The sequence below is a fragment of the Triturus cristatus genome, chromosome 6 (genome assembly GCF_964204655.1).
Source record: "Triturus cristatus chromosome 6, aTriCri1.1, whole genome shotgun sequence".
In the NCBI taxonomy this organism is placed as follows: Eukaryota; Metazoa; Chordata; class Amphibia; order Caudata; family Salamandridae; genus Triturus; species Triturus cristatus.
The window spans coordinates 589,543,335-589,563,852 of record NC_140589.1 but is presented as its reverse complement, the minus strand read 5'-3'; the positions used below and the strand labels follow the sequence as shown (position 1 = coordinate 589,563,852).

Sequence of the window (20,518 nt, the reverse complement as noted above, 5' to 3'; positions counted from 1 at the left end):
CCCTGGCCTCGATCCCTAAGTTTACGTTGCACACCCGGGGAACAGCTCGGCGACTGGCTCCACTCCCTAGCAGAGCATGTGTTCCAACACAGCAACGGTCGCCACGCGCATCCTTGCGAGCTATGCTACAATCTCCTTGTCGCGCTCCAACCCACGCTACACGCGGACCACCGGGACTCCGATGCCCACAAATCAGGGCACTTGACGGACAACCCAGCACCCAGCACACATCCTCCTGTGAGCCTAGGAGCTAGCTGACAATGCTGCGCAGCGGGCTGACACACAGCGCCCCCCTCACACGCGGACAATGCGCTTTAGCTGAGAAACGGCGCGACACATATCAGAAAAGCACCACCGATTCGCTTACACGCAATGTACACACCTGAATCCTCTATCTAGGTTACACTGAACTCCGCCGCCGGACCTCCGGGTTGTCGGCTAAACGGCTGTGTTTAAGCATTTGACTGTATGTGTTCGAACATTGCCGACCTGATGCTCTGGCGCAGAATTGTACATTGCCAATTGATGCAACTATGGTTAATAAAAGTTTTCAAAAAAAAAAAAAAATAAATCGGTCCAGCAAGTCCAGCCGATCAGGTGCCACAACTCGACATAAAGTTCCACTGGGAGACCGTCCAGGCATCTTGCCCATCTTGGAGGTCGTAACGGCCAAGTGCAGCTCTGCCAGGGTGAAGAGCGCGTTCAGGTACTCTCTCTCTTCCTGACTCAGTGTCTTCGAGATGCATACCAGGAAACTGTTCACCTGGGATCTGTCCGACGACTTTAGCGAGTAAAGCTCGCCATAAAAGACAGTTACGACACACATGACGTGCTCTCTCACTTTGGAGGTTGCCCCCCCAAGTCCCAAACCTCTACGAGGGGTGTGTGGGCTGAGTTAAGTTTCTTGAAGAAGAACGAGTCGCATTTCTCGGTTCTGGCCCGGAAGATGATTTTCTTGGCTTCTTCTCTGTGAGCCCTATTTGGGTTTCCTCCAAATCGTCATGCATGTCACATCTTCAGAGCTCCAGTTTGTTAAGTTGCTGCAGCTTGCATTGCAGCCTGCTGAATGTGTCCTTTTCCTGTGCAGCAGCTCTGCTTGCATCCTTCAAGAAGCTCCGGAACCTGCCCATCACCCATTCCCACCACTCGCTGGCGGAGTGAAAGTCTCCCATGTCCCTCCACTCTACATACGCGAAGCTAAGGTTTGCCAATAACTCCTCGTTTTCCAGCAAAGAGCAGTTCAGCTTCCATGATCCAGGGCCAGCAGGAAACTTTCCTGTAAGTTCCCCCTCGAAGCTGATAGCGACCATAGAGCTTCACCCAGGCTTTACCGTTGGGGAGGTGAATAGGCAATTGATCCATGAATGTACAGATCCATCCAGCCTACTCCAGGAAAAATTCCTGGTATTTGGCCTCATGCTTCTGATGACATCCCACAGGGACGCCTCACCTGTTATGTCCACCAACAACCTGGAAGTCATATCCATTACCATAGAGTCTGACCCAGTGCGTCAATCCATCTCTACTGTGAATTTAAAATCACCACCCATCAGGATGGTCCTGGTGGCGACGAGTTGCACCCTGTGCACTTTCACATCTTTAGTCACTCATTCTTTTCCGGGGGAGCACAGACGTTGATGATCCCAAAGGGCTCGTCCACGACCAGCATCTGCTGTTGACCTGCTCTCTAACCATGTCGGTAGTGAAATGCCTCCCCTTGATCAGAATGGCAACCCCAGATGATTTGCAATAATTTCTTCCTGGCCAAAACGATGGCCCATGCGTCCACTGCAGTTCGCGCTGGCTGTAGAACTGGGCATACGGAATCCTGCATTCTTACAGAAAACAGTCATCTCAGTTCTGGGCAGCCAGGAAGCACAGTGCACCAACCCATCTGACCTGATCCTTCACACTCCTGACGTTTAGGGTCAACAATGATAGTCATTGTCTCAGCGCTAGCTGTCAGTGTATTGTTTAAAACCACTATTGGGAATGAGGGCTCTAGGCTGCTCTACTGCGTGAGTGGGGCTGACTGCTGGGCCTGCTTTCCCACTTTCTTCAGTGCCCCCTATGAGGATCTCAGATACTGCGCCTGGGAGCTCGGCCACGGGATCTTTTCTGTCGGGAATCCATTGTCCTCTATCAGGGCCAGCTGCTGGTGCAGCACTTGGAGCAATGACTGTATGTCCCAGTTTGGGTCACTTGAGGTGGTCCCCACATGTCATTCTCATTCTTGATGGCTGAGTCGACGAGGTTGACTTTATCTTCTTGCTCATCCTGAGCGGTGTTGAGCTTCTTGCTGTTGTAGAAATGCTCTCTGCTGGGCATCTGCCATCTCAGGTGTCTCTTTTGACAGCCTGTGTCCGCCTGTTACTCCCCAGTCAGGTGGGAGAGCTTCTTGTGGAGGTGCCTGTTTTGTCCCAGCTCAAGCCTGTCACTAATCCTCCTTCTCCTCTTTCTCTTTCCTGCACTTCTCACGCAGCCTCTGGGATCTCACTTGTGTCCATGACTCCTCTATCTCCTCGTCGTCCCCGCTGCTGTCGTCTGTTTGAGGTTGCTTCCCTTTCTTCATTTTCTTCTTTTCCTTTGCCATGGCTGGAGCCTGTCTCTCTTCTCCTTCCTTGGCTCCAACTTCTGGTGCTGGGTTATGTTCCCTCTGGGTTGCCATTGGTTGTGCAGATTTTGGTGTTCCTCCCTCAGAGTGTGGGACTTCCGCTGCTTGTGTCGTCTCAGTCGGGATATGGTTCCTCCACTGTGGCCGGCTCAGCTGTGGGGTCCTCTGTGGTTGCTGTCTTTGGTGGTCCTGGGGGGGTTTAAAACCTCTGGGGTGGGTCCATTCTGGAGGTCCTTCCTGGTTGGCTTCGGCTTCTTGGGAGTTGCTTCCTGTGCAGCCTTCTCGAGGGCGTTCACCTTAGCGTTGACAGCTGGGTCCATTGTTGGTCTGTAGGGCTTCGGGCTGTGGTTTCTCCTGCTGCCGCTGCTTAGGTCTTTGGTCTGTTTGACTTGGGGCACCGGCAGTAGGTGTGTCTCTCTCTTCCACAGAAGTTGCACATCTTCTCGCAGGTGCATCCACTCGCTTTGTGTCTGGTTCTCTTGCAGATCCTGCAGAACTTCTCTAGACAGTCATTTCCCTTGTGCCCCATGGCCAGGCATTTCCTGCAGGTGAAGAGCTTACGGAACACTACAACTGCACAATGACAAAAATATTGACGTCCTAGCCCCACCAAAATTTAAAAAGATACCGTACAAAGACAAAAACCCTTGGTTCAATGGTCTTCTCAATGTAGAAAAACGCAAACTGAAACTAACTAACTGAACGGCAATGGAGACAACATCCTTCATCCCCTCACTTAAGACTGCTAAGAAAGTCCAGAAACTCCTACAACAAAAGTATCCTAAAATCTAAAATAAACTTCTTTAGGTCAGAACTTGACAACGCCAAAAACAGACCGAGGAAACTATTCGAAATACTAAAACAGCAATCAAACAAAATGGCCAAATCTGCACTCTTGACATCTAAATCACATTTAAGTTGCAAAGAATTCTCTTCCTTCTTTACTATTAAAGCCACTACCCTAGAGAAGGAACTCAAGACTGCCGCTGTCAACCCCACCTCCCCTAACAATTCTCCAACCAATCATCCAATCCAACCTACTCTGGCAGGATCCAAAAATAAAGCCCATTGGTCCTCCTTCAAACTTTATGAACAAAGAGACATCACCAAAATCTTATCGTCTATAAAACCGAACAACCACTTTAACGAACCCCTCCCTTCGAGTTGCCTGTCATCTATCAATCAGTCTATCATCCCCATGTGGACCAAGATAATCAATGCGTCGCTCTCGCAAGGATCCATCCCGGATTGCCTAAACACCGGCCAAGTCATCCCCATCCTAAAAAAAACAACAGAGAACCCTTCGGATCCAAACAATTTCCGACCGATAGCCAACATTCCCATGTTAGCCAAAGTAATAGAAAAATGTGTTCAACAACAGCTTAACCAACACTTTATAGAATTCAAGCTTCTCGACACCTGCCAATCAGGCTTCAGACCCGGGCACAGCACCAAAATAGCAATTCTACATATTGTAGATGACGCCCTACTGGCATTAGACCTCTCATCTGCTCTAATCACTGTTAACCATGGCAAAATTCTCGAGAGACTTGAGAACAGGATGGGTTTATCTGGAACAGTCCTAAAATGGTTTAAATCCTTCTTAGACAACAGAACGCAAAGATTCCTGGTGAATCCAAATCTATCCACACCATCCCCTAACCTGTGAGTACCACCAGGCTCAACTCCATTCTCATCACTATTTAATCTCTATATTGAACCCTTAACCGTAATACTACAGCAGGCTAACATCTCCTTCCACATGTATGCGGACGACACTCAGCTATATATTAAGATCACTTCCCTGGAAGAAATAAAGACGACGAACCAAGCATTAAAAAAGACCATCCAATGGCTAACAATCACCTTAAGCTAAACTCTCAAAAAAACAAATTCCTTCTAATCTCCCCCCCCCCCAAAAAAACTCCAGAGTTAGGAAGGATTGGACTATGCTAATCACTACACTAAACTACACTCCGACACTGTTGGACTCCACCAAGTCGCTAGGAATCACTCTAGACAAGAAGCTTAATATGCAATCACACATCAACCTGATGGCTGAAAATGCACGTTTCACCTCAGCTACCTAAGAATAATGAAACATTACATCGAACCACTAGACCTCAATACAGCAGTACAGTCGTTAGTCATCTCGAGGCTGGAATATGGATGCACTACTTTATCAAAGTCTCAACAGCCCCGCTTAAAGCCGGTCTTAATGCAGCAGCAAGACTACTAACTTGATCAAAAACATTTGACCACATCACCCCACATCTAAAAGTTCTCAACTGGCTGCCTCATGAAGCAAGAATCCAACTAGAGATGACCTGCATAACTCATAAGGCAAGCTATCACAAAACACCACTATATCTAGCACAGAAAATTTTGATTTCTGGAAGAAGCAGACTCTCGCGGTGCGCCTGTACTCTTCTTCTAAAACCTCCACTCTTCAGTAAGAAAAAAAACATATGACAGCGCTTTCTCCAGAGCTGCTCCAAGAATATGGAACTCGCTCCTACCAGGCATCAGGAAAATCTCATCTACTTCCACATTCACAAAAAAAGCGAAGTCCTTCCTAATTACCAAATTCCTCCCTTAATCCGCAGTAGCCCGTTCATTATATGTTCTAGAAGCCCCATTCAGACAATCACTCTACCCACCCTAGCCTGCGGAGTAGCTCTCTCTGTAACTCATCCGTTACCAGACTCTAGATGGAACTCCTCGCATCCCGCTGGTTCTTACTCACACGGAGACTTGTGCATGAAGACTGCTACCCCTACTGTCACCCCAGAGAATACCCAGAACAATCCTAAATGTATTATAAGCTGTAACCTAGGCCATTTCGAATTGTATGATTGTTTGTACAAATGTTTTTCTCTTTTCTCCACGCCTCACATGTTTATAGGTTTCTATTGCGCTAAAACGACAATGCTAAATATGATTCGTTCTGGTACTGTTTAAAGCTACAATGCTATCTATATGTGAAGCGCTCTGATACCCATTGCTTGGTCTTGTTCGTGCTATAGAAAACACTAAATAAATAAATAAATAAATAAAGGGTTGTCCTGGGTACCTGATCTTCCCCTCGTCCGCTCCAAGGTAGAAACTTGCTGGTGGGTGCCTCAGTCCATTCCTCCCTGCAGGGTCATCGTGGAGTATGATGGTTGCTTGCCAGGTAGTGTTACAGATTCCTCTCCTGTCCCTCACTTTGGTGGGCCCGTATGTGATTGTGCCATATCTCTGGAGGAGCAATGCAATGTCTTTGTCCGGGATGTGCAGATTTGTCATCTCCACCAAGACCCTCTTCTATGTTGATGCTGGTCCCCATCATGCCATAATGTGGAAGGTGTTGAAGGGTCGTTCCTCCTTCTTCTCTAGGAAAACTGCCCAATACTTCCTAAAAAGTGCCTGGGTGATGAAACTGAGGAGGAATATCATCCCTGATGCGGACGCTTGGCAGCTAAGGACCTCTGCCTCTTGGATCCCAGCTGGTTTGAGGACTTTGTTCAGGAACAGGTCCCTATCTAGCCTGGGCCCTTCTTTGTCCTTTACCTCCCACAACATGACATGGGCGTGCCTATGGGAAAGGATGTACTCATTGAAGGGTTTGGGGAGCCGTTTCTTGTCTAGTCCCAGCCTAGATCTTCCCCTCTCGCTCAGGTTTCGCTGCACCAGCGCTTTCTGGTCCCCCTTCCTTAGCCCCTGGGGCCTTCGTGTCACCAGTCTTCCCAGCACTGCTGTTCTTTTTGGGGGTATACCTTTACTAGCGTTGTTGCTGCCCTCCCCTTTTGGGTTGGGGTTCTGGACGTGCATTATGGGGATGTCATCTGGGGAAGTCACTTGGGCTTTAGTGACCATTTCATCCTCCATTGGTGAACCTTTAGCTTACAAGTGCTAACGGAGATTACAATCTGGTTACCGGTGTTGTCTAGGGTCTACGTCTGGATACCTGGGGTGTCTCCCAGCAGACAACTGTCTGCAGTGCAAGAAACACTGTCCAATCACTCCCAATAGCTAAGGTAAGGGCTATTTGTGTTTTCACCTAAGCACAAATCCCCGTGCCAGAGGTTTGGGTGTTGATAGGCCTCCAGAATTAGTCCATCCAAATGCCAGGAAAGAGAGTGACTAGCTAGCACAATGTTATCAAGCCCTAAGAGCTGACCACAGGTCCTTTGGTTTCCTATTTTGAGCCCTGAGTGAACAAACTGACCCCAGCACGCTGGAGTCCTTCCTCCTGCTTCCTTAAAAGTCAGGTGGGCCTTTTCCCGAAACTTACATACATTTGCATATACAATGCAAATATACTTGTCTCAAAAAGTCAAAGTCGTAGATCAAGAAATTATCAAATTTACATCCATTTAACAGTGGTTTCAACTGATAAGAACAGATTTTTCTCTTTTTTTAAACTTGTCAGGGCCTCATTTTGGGTTCAGATACGTCAATCGTCATCTTCCACAAAGCCCTAATATTAGAAACTCATTGGTAGCAACCTTGACAAGTGAACAAGCTATTCCATTGACATTTTACCTGTTAAGGAAAAAGGTCACATTAGTCAAATACATTACAGTAAATAACTTAACGTTTACTACACCTATGTTCATCCTCATCCTCCTCTCCCCGTCGCCATTGGGTTCCTGGGTTAAACAGTTCAGGAAAGTAGGATCCGTTTTCACGGTTACCCTCCCTTATTGCTTGATGTCAGTGTGTTTTTGACCTAGACTGACTGGGATCTTGCTACTCAGGACCCCAGTCGCTGTGCTTCCTTCCCTAAATCGACGTAGTAAGTACTTTTGTACCTCCACAATTGGCTACAGGTGCACCCTTGCTAGTCCCTAGTATATGGTACTAAAGTACCCAGGGCATAGGTACACCAGGGATCTCCCATGGGCTGCAGCATGTATTGTCCCACACATGGGAGTCCACTTAAACTGTCACTACAGGCCTGCCATTGCAGCCTGTGTGAGTTGGTGCTTGCACCTCTCATTCCAAATATATGTTTTTTTATATCTGAGGTCACTGCACTTAAAACCTATAAGTCACCCCTACGGCTCGCTCTTCAGTCATGAGGGCAGGGTGCTTGGTTATAAGTGTGCAGAACACCCCTACAAACTCCAGAGTCGAGTCTCCAGGCTTTGTAAGTGCGACCAGCCATTTTAATACATATAGTGGACATCCGTCATTACGAGATGTCTAACCATATAGTGGCTGCACCGAACCCAGTCATGTTTGGTATCAAACATGTTGGGATCATACACAAACACTGATTCCAGTGTTGGAAGTATGATCCCATGTTGTACTGTTCCGTACAGGGGGGTTTCTTAGGGATACCCCCCTGTACTCCTGGTAACACGATTCTGCCCTCCTGCTGCTGAGCCAAGCTCAAACAGGGAAAGGTAGAACAATAGGTTCCCTGTCACATACAGGACTTAGTCTACTGGGCTGCAGTGGGGGTGCTGGCCAGCACCACCAGACTGATTTGAAGAGCACATTTGGTGACCTCCTTGCATGCTCCAGTTTGAGCCAGTTAAGGGAGCCCTCAGCTCCCGCTCTGGTGTGAAATTCGACAAAGAACAGGGGAGTATCCTCCCTTCTGTCCAGCCTCACATCTGGAAGGGACCTGCGAGTTGTTCCAACCCTTTCCTCAGGGTACTTAAGGGCTCACCTCTGGGTTGGTCCTTAGATTTGTCATGGGACAAGACTCGAGCCTGAAACTACGTCGCTCTTCGACTGTCTTGACACCTGGTCTTTGTGAGATTTCAACTGGAATCGAGACTGCACCAAGGAAGACTCCTGCTGCTCCTTGTCTCGCTCGTCTGTGCTTCTGCCAGGTTCTTCAACAGACCTGTGGGCATTAAGGACACCCAAAAACACCCAAAGAAATATCCCTTGGAGTGAAGGAATCACCCCATACATTTGCAGGCACTGCAAAGAAGCTGACCTGTCTCCTGCTTCTGTTGTACTATGGACTTCCAGAGGCTCAGCAATACAGGTGGTGGTTCTGCAACTTCCTCGAGGCCGGACCTGTCCTCTATGCAATTTCGAGGCCAGTGTCCTTCATCAGAACCGCTGGGACCAAACCCTGTGCACCAAATTGACTTGCCATTGCCAAGGCTTGTTGGCTCTACAATCCAGAGATCTTCGGTCTCCAGCATCTTTTGCCTCCAAGATCAGCATCCTCCCCACATCCTCCGCACTGTGGGCCATCATCCTTGGTGAGCTGCTTGATGTCCTCTTGCGACCCCTGTGCCTTTGGCCTGTGGGTCCTCCAGAGCGTCTACTACTGCTTCAGTGGTCTCCCCTGCTTGCCAGGGCCTGCTATGACTCTCCTGCTGTTGATGAGTCCCTTGGAGCTTGCTAGTACCAAAGTTGTTCCTTCTTAGTCTTCCATGCCAGTTGCGGCTAACAAGGCTTGTTGGTTCTCCATCCACACGCCGACCACCTAGTCACTGACATCCAACGGGGGACAGTTTGTGTACGGCTCCTAGTCTTACTCAGCATCGCCTGGTCCTCCCAGCTGGTCCTCCCAGCTGCAGCAACAAGGTCATCGTTGACTCTTCTGAACCTTCCGACATCAGTGGGCATTGTGTCTTCGTGCCTCCTGGTCACTTGCGAGTGACATAGACTCTGTTCCCTCTGCTTGCAGGTTCTTCACCTCCAGAATCCACCCTTGGGTTCCACCGAACTCCTTCCTGAACTTCTCCAGAGGCACCTTCTTCTAAGACTTCAATTGTCGTCTACAGAGGTTTCTGAAGTCTCTTCACCCATATGCACCTGGCTTCCCTGGTGTGGGTAACCTGGTTCCTAGGGCATTGATGGGTGTGGTGGCTCTCCAACCTTCCGTCCTCCATCCTCCAAGGGAATTCTTCGCGGTCCTCTGGAAAGGGTCCTTCTTTAAAACTGCGACTTCTTCATCGACTTCCATTGGGCATGCGGCTGTGTTCCCACTCTGCACAAAGCCTCAGTGGGGTTCCTGGATACTTACCTTGGGCGGGTCCTTGCGTCTCTGGCTCCTCTAGGTCTTCTGGTCCAAGTCCTGTTTCCTTTGCAGTTTGCATTCCACTTTTTTAGTATATGGTTTGGTCTCCTCCTGTAAACCACTGTATTTTGTGCTACTTACCTGTTGGCATTTGAAGTATTCTTGTGTATTGAGTTGATATCTCCAGGCAGGAGATATACTAATGTGTTAGTGAGTGTTGTGTAATACACAGAAGTATTTATATATAAACACTGAGTGGTTCTTTTTCATTTACCTCACACTACAGATTAAACTGGTAAACTAGCTGCTTAACACTTACTTCAAGATAAGCCTGAAGGCTACTCTCCACAGCTATAACTTTGAGAGCTTTCTATGGTTATCAAAGGCCAATAAAATCACCATAAGGGTCAGCTGGATTAGTGAGAGGTGCAGCACTTAAATTTAAATAAATGTGCACCATATACTAGGCTAGCCTCCTACAAAGAGAAAAAGAAGCAATACACACCATTCCTGGAGCTACTGCAATACCAAGTTGATGCTTGGAGTGGGCAGGGCAAGCTCCTACTCCATCTCCGTATCCAAAAAATCTATTAATATATGGTCCCCAGATAAAGGACGCATCAGATATTTAACTGATAAGCACAGAATTCTTTTATTTAATGTTCCACAACCAACAGTACAATAATATAGCTATTTACATATTTTCAGAAAGGGCACAATATGCAAAAAAGTCAGGGCAGTTCGGCTCAGTGGAAGATATAAAATTCAATTATTTAGGTTATCCAATTACAACCTTTTGCTAATTTCCTTAGTTCAAACACCTGATCTTTCCCTATGTGTAAAGAGTCAATGAAATAATATGTACATAGTTTATCTAAGCACAAAATTCTACAATCTTGTAAGTTCTTTGTGTGAGAACAGAAGTCGGATACGCGCAATCACAGTTCAAAAGTTTCCAGAATGTATGATTCTGAGGCACAGGCATTTGAGGCAAAAAACATAAAGCACCATTTCATCGGTGAGTGCAGAGATAGCTGTGATCCCTTTTAATGGTTTTAGCAGGGAAGTCCAAAACTGCAGAGCAAATTAACAGTTCCAAAAAAGGTGAGGAATAGTTTCTTCACAGGAACAGCCAATACGAGGACAACTAGGGGAGGATGCCAAATGGATGGTGGTATTCGAAATGTTTTACCAGAACACATTCGTGGACAACCATCCATGCCAAGTCTTTCTGGGTGTTGAAGAGTTCCTTGTGCCACACTTTGGTCCATACCTGGTGGGACTGTTGGTGAGAGAAACGACCCAACACTACACATTTTTCTCGTGCTTTGAGTTCTCTTTTCAAGATAGGATACATATGGGGCCTCACGCACACCTACCATTACGAACTGGAAAAAGGACCTTGATTGGTGCATGCAAAGAGAAACGTTTGTGTACATGGCTCGAGGCTGTCCCCGTAAATGGTCTAAGATATGGTCCCCTTGGAACATATATCGTGGAAACATCTGCACCCCTCCTCACACACACGAAGATGATGTCTCCCTATCCCCGTGATTTCCATAATGTATGATTACTGTATTACTATGTGTATGGAACCTTGCGATGCCCTCTGTTTTGACTGTCGGATGCTATGCCATGTTGTCGAGTCTGTTTAATAGAAAGATTTATTAAAAAAAAAAAGATAGGATACATAAGTTCCTGTTCAGTTGCCAAATTGCCTTTTATCAGAGGAAGTTTTAAAAAGGGTAGTAGAGAAGCATAATAGAGGGGAAGAGACAAAAAATGAAGCTATTATATGATAGCAATGGAAGAAATAGGATACATAATAGCGTGTGAAACAAGCTCCTATATGAGGCCCATTTTCCATGCTCTTCAGTGTATGACATAACAGTTTAGAAGCAAAGAAGATGGACATGGTAGGCATGTCCTGTCCTCCATTTCGTAACGATACAAAAACTTTGTGACATACTAACTTCTCCATTTTAGGTCCCCAAAAAAAGGTAAACACAATCTTTTGACAATGTATCATCAAGGCGTAGGGGTGTAAACCATAGCTAAGAACAATAAAATAGGTAGAAAAACAGACTGGATTACCAGTATCTTCCCCTCAAAAGACAGATTTCTGGTTTTCCAAAAACTGGGGTTCTCCATCGGATCCCTGTCCCCCAGATACCGTACATTCAGTTTCCGGAACTATAGCGGGCGTTTTAATGCCAATTATTAATGAAATATTTAGGCAGGGTTCCTTAACATCAAATATGAAAGTTGCTTCAGTTCTCCCACTGTTAAAGAAACCCCAGTTGGACACTTCCGCTGCTAATAACTACCGCATAGGCTCTCCTTTACTGCCAAAATTGCAGAAAAGGTAATTAATAAAGAACTTACCCTATTCCTGGAATCAAATGATCTATTGGATCATTCACACTTCGGGTTTCGCTGCCAACACAGTTCGGAACTGGCTCGAATTACTGCCACAGAGGAACTAAGGGCATCGCTTGGTGGGGGGGGGGGATACTCTGCAGTGCTCATCCTTCTTGACCTTTCAGCGGCATTCAATGCGATCAAACGTAAGATTCTTATTGACTGTGTTAAATCCCTGTGTATTAGTGGCTTAGCTCTATCACTATTAACCTCCTTTCTCACACAGAGTGCACTCAGTGTCTTTGGTTGGCTACCACTCAGATTCTTATTTTCTCCCTTGTGGGATTCCGCAGGGATCATCTCGGAGCCCGACCCTGTTTAATCTTTACGTGGCCCCGCAAGCCACATTGATCAGAAATCTGTGTTTTTCGGTTGTCTGTTATGCTGACGACACTCAAATTGTTGTCTTAGTTGCTGGCAACCACAAAGAGTCAGCGGCCACCTTCAGCAATTGTATGCAACAAGTTAACAACTGGATGACGTACAATTGTCTGAAGTTGAAATAAAAAAAAACAGGTGTTATTGCTGGGAATTAATACCTCGATCTGGTCACCGGACTGGAGGCTGGAGGAGCTTGGCTCCATTCCAACCCAGGTCACTAAGGTGAAAAATCTGGGGGTGATTTTTGATAAACATCTGTCGTTTGACAAACAAGTGAATGTTATTACTTCAAGCGCCTTTTTTACGTTAAAAATTCGGAGAAAGATTTAACCTTTTATTCCTATGGAGCTGAAGAAACTAGTGGCGACTGCCCTCACCCTATCCAAAATAGATTACTGTAATGGTCTCTATATCAATTCACAGGAACGGCTCCCTAGCAAACTACAAATTCTGCAGAACTCGGCAGCTCATCTATTGCTGGGAATAGCTAGACAAAGCTCAGTGGCTAAGGCTCTAGGAGAGCTTCATTGTCAGACAGTTGATAAGATAGACTTTAAGGAGCTTTGCATCGCCTTTAAGGCCTTACATGGAGAGGCCCAGACGATTTGAAAAATATATTGATCTGATACATTTACGCTAAGCCACTTCGATCCTCCTCAGCAGCCAACCTTAAAGTACCCAAGATTAGAAGAATGTGTTGGAGGGGAGAAGCTTTGTGTATGGTACAACCAAACTTTGGAACGTCTTACCCCTCGACGTAAAGACCAGTTCTTCCCTATTAGTTTTTAGAAAGAATCTTAAGACCTGGCTTTTTAACTCATAGCTCCATAACTAGGTGTCATAATGATCCTTCTGTTGTGCTACCAGTGCCAAGATGCCCTCGGGCATTTGAGCACTTTATAAAACGTATTTTCCTTTCATTTCATTCTTAGGGCAGGAGCATAACAAGTGGCCAATTTCCCCACATAATTTGTATTCTTTGGGTTCCGGGCAAGCTTGCGACCAGTGGGTAGTAGCACCACAGTTCCGACAGACAATATCAGAACAGTTGTCCTTTACGACAAAAGGCGGGCTGCCCTTGATAAACAATAAACCCTCTATGAGGACCAATGTTAAATGTGACTGGGGCGGTGTGCTAACCCTCCAATCCCATTTGGGTCTGATTTAAGAGTGACCATATAACATGGTGTCCCATTCTAAATGCCACATTTTATTTTTTTTATTTGGTCCCTCCACAAATTTTGCTACAGAACCGGAGCAAAAATGTATCAACGAGGTGAGTTTCAATGAAAGGATTGTACATGTGGATAATCAAAGGAAATTCTTTAGGTAGCAACAGTCAGGGCAGGTCTGGTCAGTTCGGGCACCAAGGTGGGGGCCAGTTTTGGAACCCTGAGAGCTGGTTTTGCAATATTGGCCCACTGTAACAAAAGCTGTAGCGGTGAGACAGGAGTGGTGCTTCTAACTAGCACCCCATCTTGCAAGGGCAAAAAATCTTTTGTTTTTAAAACCTTTATTAAAGATAAAAGCACTGTTGCATCCTATATAATGGCGATACTTACCGTGTTATTGGGACTATATATCGCCGCTATTATGTATATCAATATGATAAGAATACACATGACTTTGGTATGGAAATGTAACCCTGTATTATATAGGCAACTGACTGGCTGTTTTTGCAATTGTATGCAATGTTGGTTTTTTGAAAATGCCAATAAAAAAAAAAAAGATAAAAGCACATATACAAGGTAAAGTACATTACATGCCCAACCAGTAAGTAAAAACAAAAGGAAAAAAAACTGTGTGTGTAAAGAGAACACCTATCCCCCACAGCATGGCATAGAATCACATCTACAAAGATTCTATTTATGGCCTATACAAATGCCAATCCATGTAACCCAGTGGCAGGGTTTGAAAAGGGGAGAGATCCAATGGGGGTGGGAGGACTTAAGTGACCCAACTCTTCCACTGTCCCTTTTCCAAAGGTCTTGGGCCAGCTGATCACCCTGTGCCACTTTGTCCACATGGTCAGTTTGTCCAAAAATTTCTGTTAGCAGGGGGTTCAAGTCTTTGTGGAAAAACAGTAGAAGGATCTGTGCTTTCCACAGGGTTTCTTTCCCACAATTCAATAGACGATAAGCAGGTATGGGACTAGCAGTAGGGAGGATCCAACCACACAAAATCCTCTCAAAGGATACAAAAGTTTTGCTCTGTGGAAAAGTAAAGGTTTTATCAAGGACAAAAAAGTTTGTGCATATCTATCCCTCGGGCAGGGTGCAGACGGGGCTAAGCCTCTTTGATGCTGGAAGGTTTTTACCAGTAAACAGGCATGATCTTTCATCCAAGCTAAGTTACTCTGGCTATGGGAAAGTTCTCGATGGTTCATTATCTGCCACACAGAAACCGACTGTTGTGCCGAGTATGGGCCCAGCAGTGTAGGTTGTACACTTGCCATCACAGCCCTCTTCAGGCGTTTAACGTCCTGACACAAGTCTGTTAACAGTGTGTTAAAGTCCAAAGTTATCAAAAAGGACTGCAAACCTTTTTAATAAGGAGTAACAGATTGGGCCAAAGGCATAAGAATATTTGGTACATACAAAGCGAAACCTCTTAAAATGGCACCAACAAAATAGAGTGTGAAGAAACTGGCAACAGATGAGTAAGAGTCAGTGGTTCTAGAGACTGTGTGACAAAGGAGTTTGGAGAACAGAAAAGAGGCAAATTCTTCTCCCCCGGTTTTTCCAATGCTTGCATACCTTTATACTGCCGAGTTGTTCCATCTTGGAACCCTAAAGGAATGAAAAAAGCAGTTGAGCACATTTTTGTAACACAGGTTTTGTTGGTGGAAATACCATTGCGAGGTACAGCATCAAGGGCATTAGAACTGCTTTAATGACTAGAACCTTGCCCTCCAAGGTCAGCTTCCGGGTGGACCATAAGGAAATCTTCTTCACCATATTACCATGTACCACTTCCCAATTTTTTGAGGTATGGTCTTTTGCTGCAAAGAAAACTTCCAGGATTTTGGTGGGGGCAGTGGCGACAGGGATGTGCAAATTTGCAAGCTGTCCCAAGGCCCCAAAAGAGCTCCAAAGCGCAGAGCCGGAGACAGTGAGCATACCTGTCGTACTCCGGCTAGGATGTGAAATCCCTGTGTGTAGAAAACACTTATGATAACAACACTGCATGCAAGTTTATACATGATGCACAGCATGTGGATCACATTAGGCGGTATCTGCAGGCACTGCAACACTGTAAAGAGAAAGGCATAAGAGACACAATTAAACATTTTTAGAAAATCCAAACTGAGGACATGCAAAGGATATTGCACTCTGTGTTGTACCAAATTACATCTCTGATGGTGGTAAGGCTGTCCACAATAGAGCGCCCTTTAATGATGCATGTCTGATTCTGTTGAATGCTAGTATGTAACGCTGCACTGGACCGGCGGTTCAGTACCTTGGACACCAACTTGTAGTCAACGTTGAGAAGAGAAGTTTCATCTCCTTCTTGAAGAGCAATATTAACTAAACCCTGCTGAAAAATCTTCAGTGAATGCGTTATGCTCAAAACTATTTTTCACCATAAAAAGTTAGCACAAAAGAGGCTAAAGAATTTATGGTTTGATTCCTAGGGCAAGCCATCTAACCCTGGACTGGAGCTCCTGAGTACCGGACCCAAGGCAGAAAGAAATTCTTTCCCATTGAATGACTCTCCAAGGTAATGTGGAATGTTTTTTCTGTACGTCTAGTATAAATCCAAATCATACATCATAGCTTTGAGGAGTTTAGATGTCACGTCCAGAGTGTACCCGGCGTGGGTCTCCTGGCGATCCTTACAATGTTTGATGCAATCAAAATCTCCCACCAGAAGCAGCGGAGTGGCAACTGAAAGGAAAGGTTTAATTATATGAAACAGTTGTTCTCACTCCGGTTTCTTGATGGGGCCATACACAGTAAATGCCCTAAGAGGTATGCCATCCATAAGGAGTGAAAGTAGGACCGCCCACCCTGGGCAAAGTACTTTCTCATCCAGAAGCTGCCAATGTTTGTTCTTGAATAAAATGACTACCACATCATTTTTATTATTGCCACCAGACTGATGGTCCACCTATCCAATACTATTGAAAAGAAGAGTAGTTAGGCCGAAAAACAAGATGACACTCCTGTAAACAAATAATATCAGAGGGTAAATTGGCACAAAAATCAAAAACGATTGTCCTGATTAGATCAGTCCACATGCCTCTCACATTGCAAGAGGCAATCGTCACAGCCATGGTAAGGTATATCAGAGTGTAAACTATTTTTACGATTCCTGTGACGCATCCACAAAACCACCCTCTTCACAGCTCAAACTCATATCCTGGATCTGGGAGGAGAGGGTGGGTACCAAGCCTTCCAAGTCAGGTGTCTGCATTAGCACCCCCCCTTATTGTGCCTGGTATGTGTTGCAACTTTGACTCAAAGTGTACTGAGTCCCTACTAACAACGTCCCAGCACCAGTGTTTTTTTCCTAAACTGTGCCATTGTTCCACAATTGGTACCAATTTAGCCTCTGTGTAAGTCCCTATTAAATGGTATCCATGGCACCTAGAGCATTGGGACTAATGAGGGTCCCTAAGGGCTGAAGCATGAAATGTGCCACCCTAAGGGACCCCTCACCAAACTCATGCAAACTGCCATTGCAGCCTGCGTGTCTTGGTGCAGAGAAAAGTGAAGAGTCGACATGGCACACATGTGTTCCACTCCTGCAAACCACAACATATGGTATAGCTAAGTAACCCTACAGTAGGCCTTTCAGCCTAAGGCAGGGTGAACTATACCCCATGTGCGGGCACATCTGTGTGACTGGATGTGTCCCTATGATATCTACGTCTATTCTTAGAGATTACAAGTGCACAGATAAACCATAATGAGTACATGGGCTAAAAACTCATGATTAATGCGTCCCCCAGCTACATGATGCCTTCACTGCACCCCTAGATGTTTGCTATCAGACCTCTCATCTTCATAAACCCACACTGATGCCAGTGTTGGATTTATACTGAAATTAACCCAGAGCACCTTAAAGGTGCCCCCTGAAAGCCTACCGACAAATAGTGTATAGTCTGACTGGTCTCGACCAGCCAACCACCCTAAACAAGTTTCTAACCTTGGTGATAGCCATTGCTGTCAGACGTCAGGAGCAAAGCCTGCTCTGAGCTGGGGTGTTTACACCTTCTCCATGCATGAACTGAATTCAGGGCGGGAAGCTTCATAGGCCCAGCCGCCTTTGTTATGCGACCCCAGCCTCTCCATAAAGTGGAGATGCCCCCCCTGTCCTGACCCCACTTTTTGGTGGCAAGACAGGCAGGAACATTTGTAAGATTAGGAGGTGTGCCCACACCAAGCCAGCCCCACCCCTAATGTGGATACTACCTTTTCAAATTCCTCTATCTTGTTTTGCATGGAATTAGACTTCTAGGGTCAGGGTTATGTCCACTTCCCACAGGAAGCGGTCATATAGAGGGTGCAGACACCCTAAAGGTAGGTAGCCCGTTGGCTACTACCCGTCACTCTCCTTGATGCCCCTAAATTTTGTATTTAGGTGGCGCCCCTGAAAACAAGAACTCTGATTCGACAGATCAAGAGAAGAAGGACGAAAAAGAGTCAATGCCTGGCACGAACTATAGAAGAGTTGAAAACTTCGGGAGCAAAACGCTGCCTCCTCGCAACTCTCTCAATAATTGCAACAGAGTGACTTCATCCTGCAAGCTGGAGATCTACCACTGCCTTGGGTAGCCTTCCAGCACTTCGAAAATCACCTCCAGTCTCCGTTGGAGTAGAGGAGCTGCTCACCTGCAGCCCGCAGGCACCCACAATCAAAGTCCAGTCCTTCCACCTTGCAGCTGCCCGGCCTGACCAATGCCGCAGACAACCAGGAGAAGATACTCTGGTTCTGGAAGGTCAGATCTGTCTTCCCACCGAGTGTGAAGACACCAGGACCAGCCAGAGCCTGAATCACCAACCCCCAGGGTATCAGACCAATTACCCACAGCGAGAGTCCAATCCGTATTCTCATTGTACCACAACCAAGCAGGCATCAAGTGACATCAGCATCACTGAGACCCACTTCGTGAGTGATCCAGTTGTTGCCCCTGCCAGCTACTTGTCTCTAACCTTGAGGAGCATCTTTGTGCATCTAGCCCAGACAACCTACCCACTCTGCATCCAAGCTTCCCGGCCACCGAAGAACCAGCTGTGCCCCCTTGCTCCAAGGCCCCTTGCCACCCAGGCCCACATTTGGGAGGTCTCTGACTTGTCCCCAAGTCACCCTGTGCTGCCTATTTGCAGATGGCCCCCTTCTCTGTTGGGAGCACAGCTACCAACTTAACCAGCACCCTGCTCCTGGCTAAACCCACGCAGTTCTGGAAGAACTGCTGGTAGTACTTTGGACCCTGGCCCACTACAACCCGAAACCCAGAAGGTGAACCCCTGAAACAGACTGTACTTACCGTTATGCATATATGACTTTTCCTTCCATAGGACTACACTGTACATAAAGGCGAACAAGTTTAAAAGATTTACTTACCTGTAAAAAATTGCTAAAAAAGACAGTACCTAATTATGAACAAAGTTCTTGGTTTTACAAAATATATTTAAAAAACGGTCTATTTTTGTCTCAGATTTATTCTTTGAGCGTCTCATTTATTGCTGCAGTGAGTACAACAAATGCTTAGCACTGCCCTCTGATAAGCCTAGCTGCTCGCCCACACTACCACAAAACTGCGTTAGTATTATCTACTTTAGCCTCTGTAAAACTATTTGGGACCCACTGGGCTCTCTACACAGTATACTTCTTTTTAGTGCACTATATAGAGAGCCAGCTTCCCACATTGGTGGATCAGCGGTGGAGTCTACGACTTTGCATTCGGTCAATAAGTGACTACATAAGTAAATCCAAAAACTGCCTTTAGTTAAATTGCATTGTTTTAATTGCTCAATTTTTCTAAATTCCGAAATTCACTGTTAGGGCCTTGGTTAAATGCCCGAGTTTAGATTGTTTTAGAATTTTAAAAAATACTGTAGTTAGCACTAAATCTTATGTTCGAAACTTTTTCCATTCTTTCTCCAAAAGGGTCCCAACTTTAGCAAAATAATGAGTACCTCAGAGGGTGTGTGTAGGAAGTTGGCTCTGTATATATTATACCAAAGTAAGGTATAGGGTATACCGAGTCTTCCAGGGAATCCCCAGAGGTATAGCAGAGGCTAAATTAGGTAAGTACTAACAGCTCTCTTTGTGGTAGTGTGGGCGAGCAGTTAGTCTTATCTAGAGGGTTTGTTAAGCATTTATTGTATTCACTCAATCAAGACTGATGCACATACTCCGAGACAAAATCCAGACCAACTGGGTAAGTATTAAAAGGTATACTTGTATTTTATTTCTAGAACCAAGCAGGACATGGTACATGTAGGTAAAATACAATTCCAATTGTAGACCTTTACACAGAAATGCAAATGATGATGGATTTGCAGTGGTTACATGTTTGTATCATTTTAAAATGCAGTTTAAATTACACAGTAATTACTTTCAGATTGCTTTTTAGTTACTTTTGAATTACTTTGAGTCCTGGGAGTGGTATGCCTAGATACCACACCTCAGGATTTCACAATACACGGTAAATAAGACTTTTTATACTTTGCAGTTTAGATCTCTTTTCTTTCTACAAACATCAGTTCAACACAAAACATTTTAGGCCCCAAAATCTATTAATATGGGTTCAAATGGGAGAAAATGAGATAGCGGTTTCTCAGGTAAGTATACGACTTACGAGTGGGAGCTTTGGGGGTTAGGACTAGGTTCCCCAAGGTCTAGATGGGCTCTCGAGTTGCACCACCAGCGGCACTGGGGTGGCTGGGCGCAGAGTTCCGGTGCCCAATGTGAGACAATGAGGCTAAGGGGGCCTTCGGTTAGGGACTGCTGACGAGCAGGACACTCGGATGTAGGAGCAAAGCTCCTACGGTTAAGGTCAGCACTGCGGGGGCCAATGACCAGCACAGGAGCTGCACCACCAGCGGCATGGAGCGGCCGGATGCAGTGTGCAAAAATGCACGTTGGGACCCTGTGCTTTTTAATGGAGACCTTCG

At 45.8% G+C, this 20,518-nt stretch overlaps 1 non-coding gene across 1 annotated transcript; it reads right to left on the bottom strand.

The window, feature by feature from the left end:
* Positions 1-10,084: 10,084 nt before the first annotated feature.
* On the bottom strand, positions 10,085-10,284 carry LOC146817444 (U2 spliceosomal RNA). The gene has a single exon (XR_014964966.1). It is a non-coding gene; the product is annotated as a U2 spliceosomal RNA (small nuclear RNA).
* Positions 10,285-20,518: the final 10,234 nt, after the last annotated feature.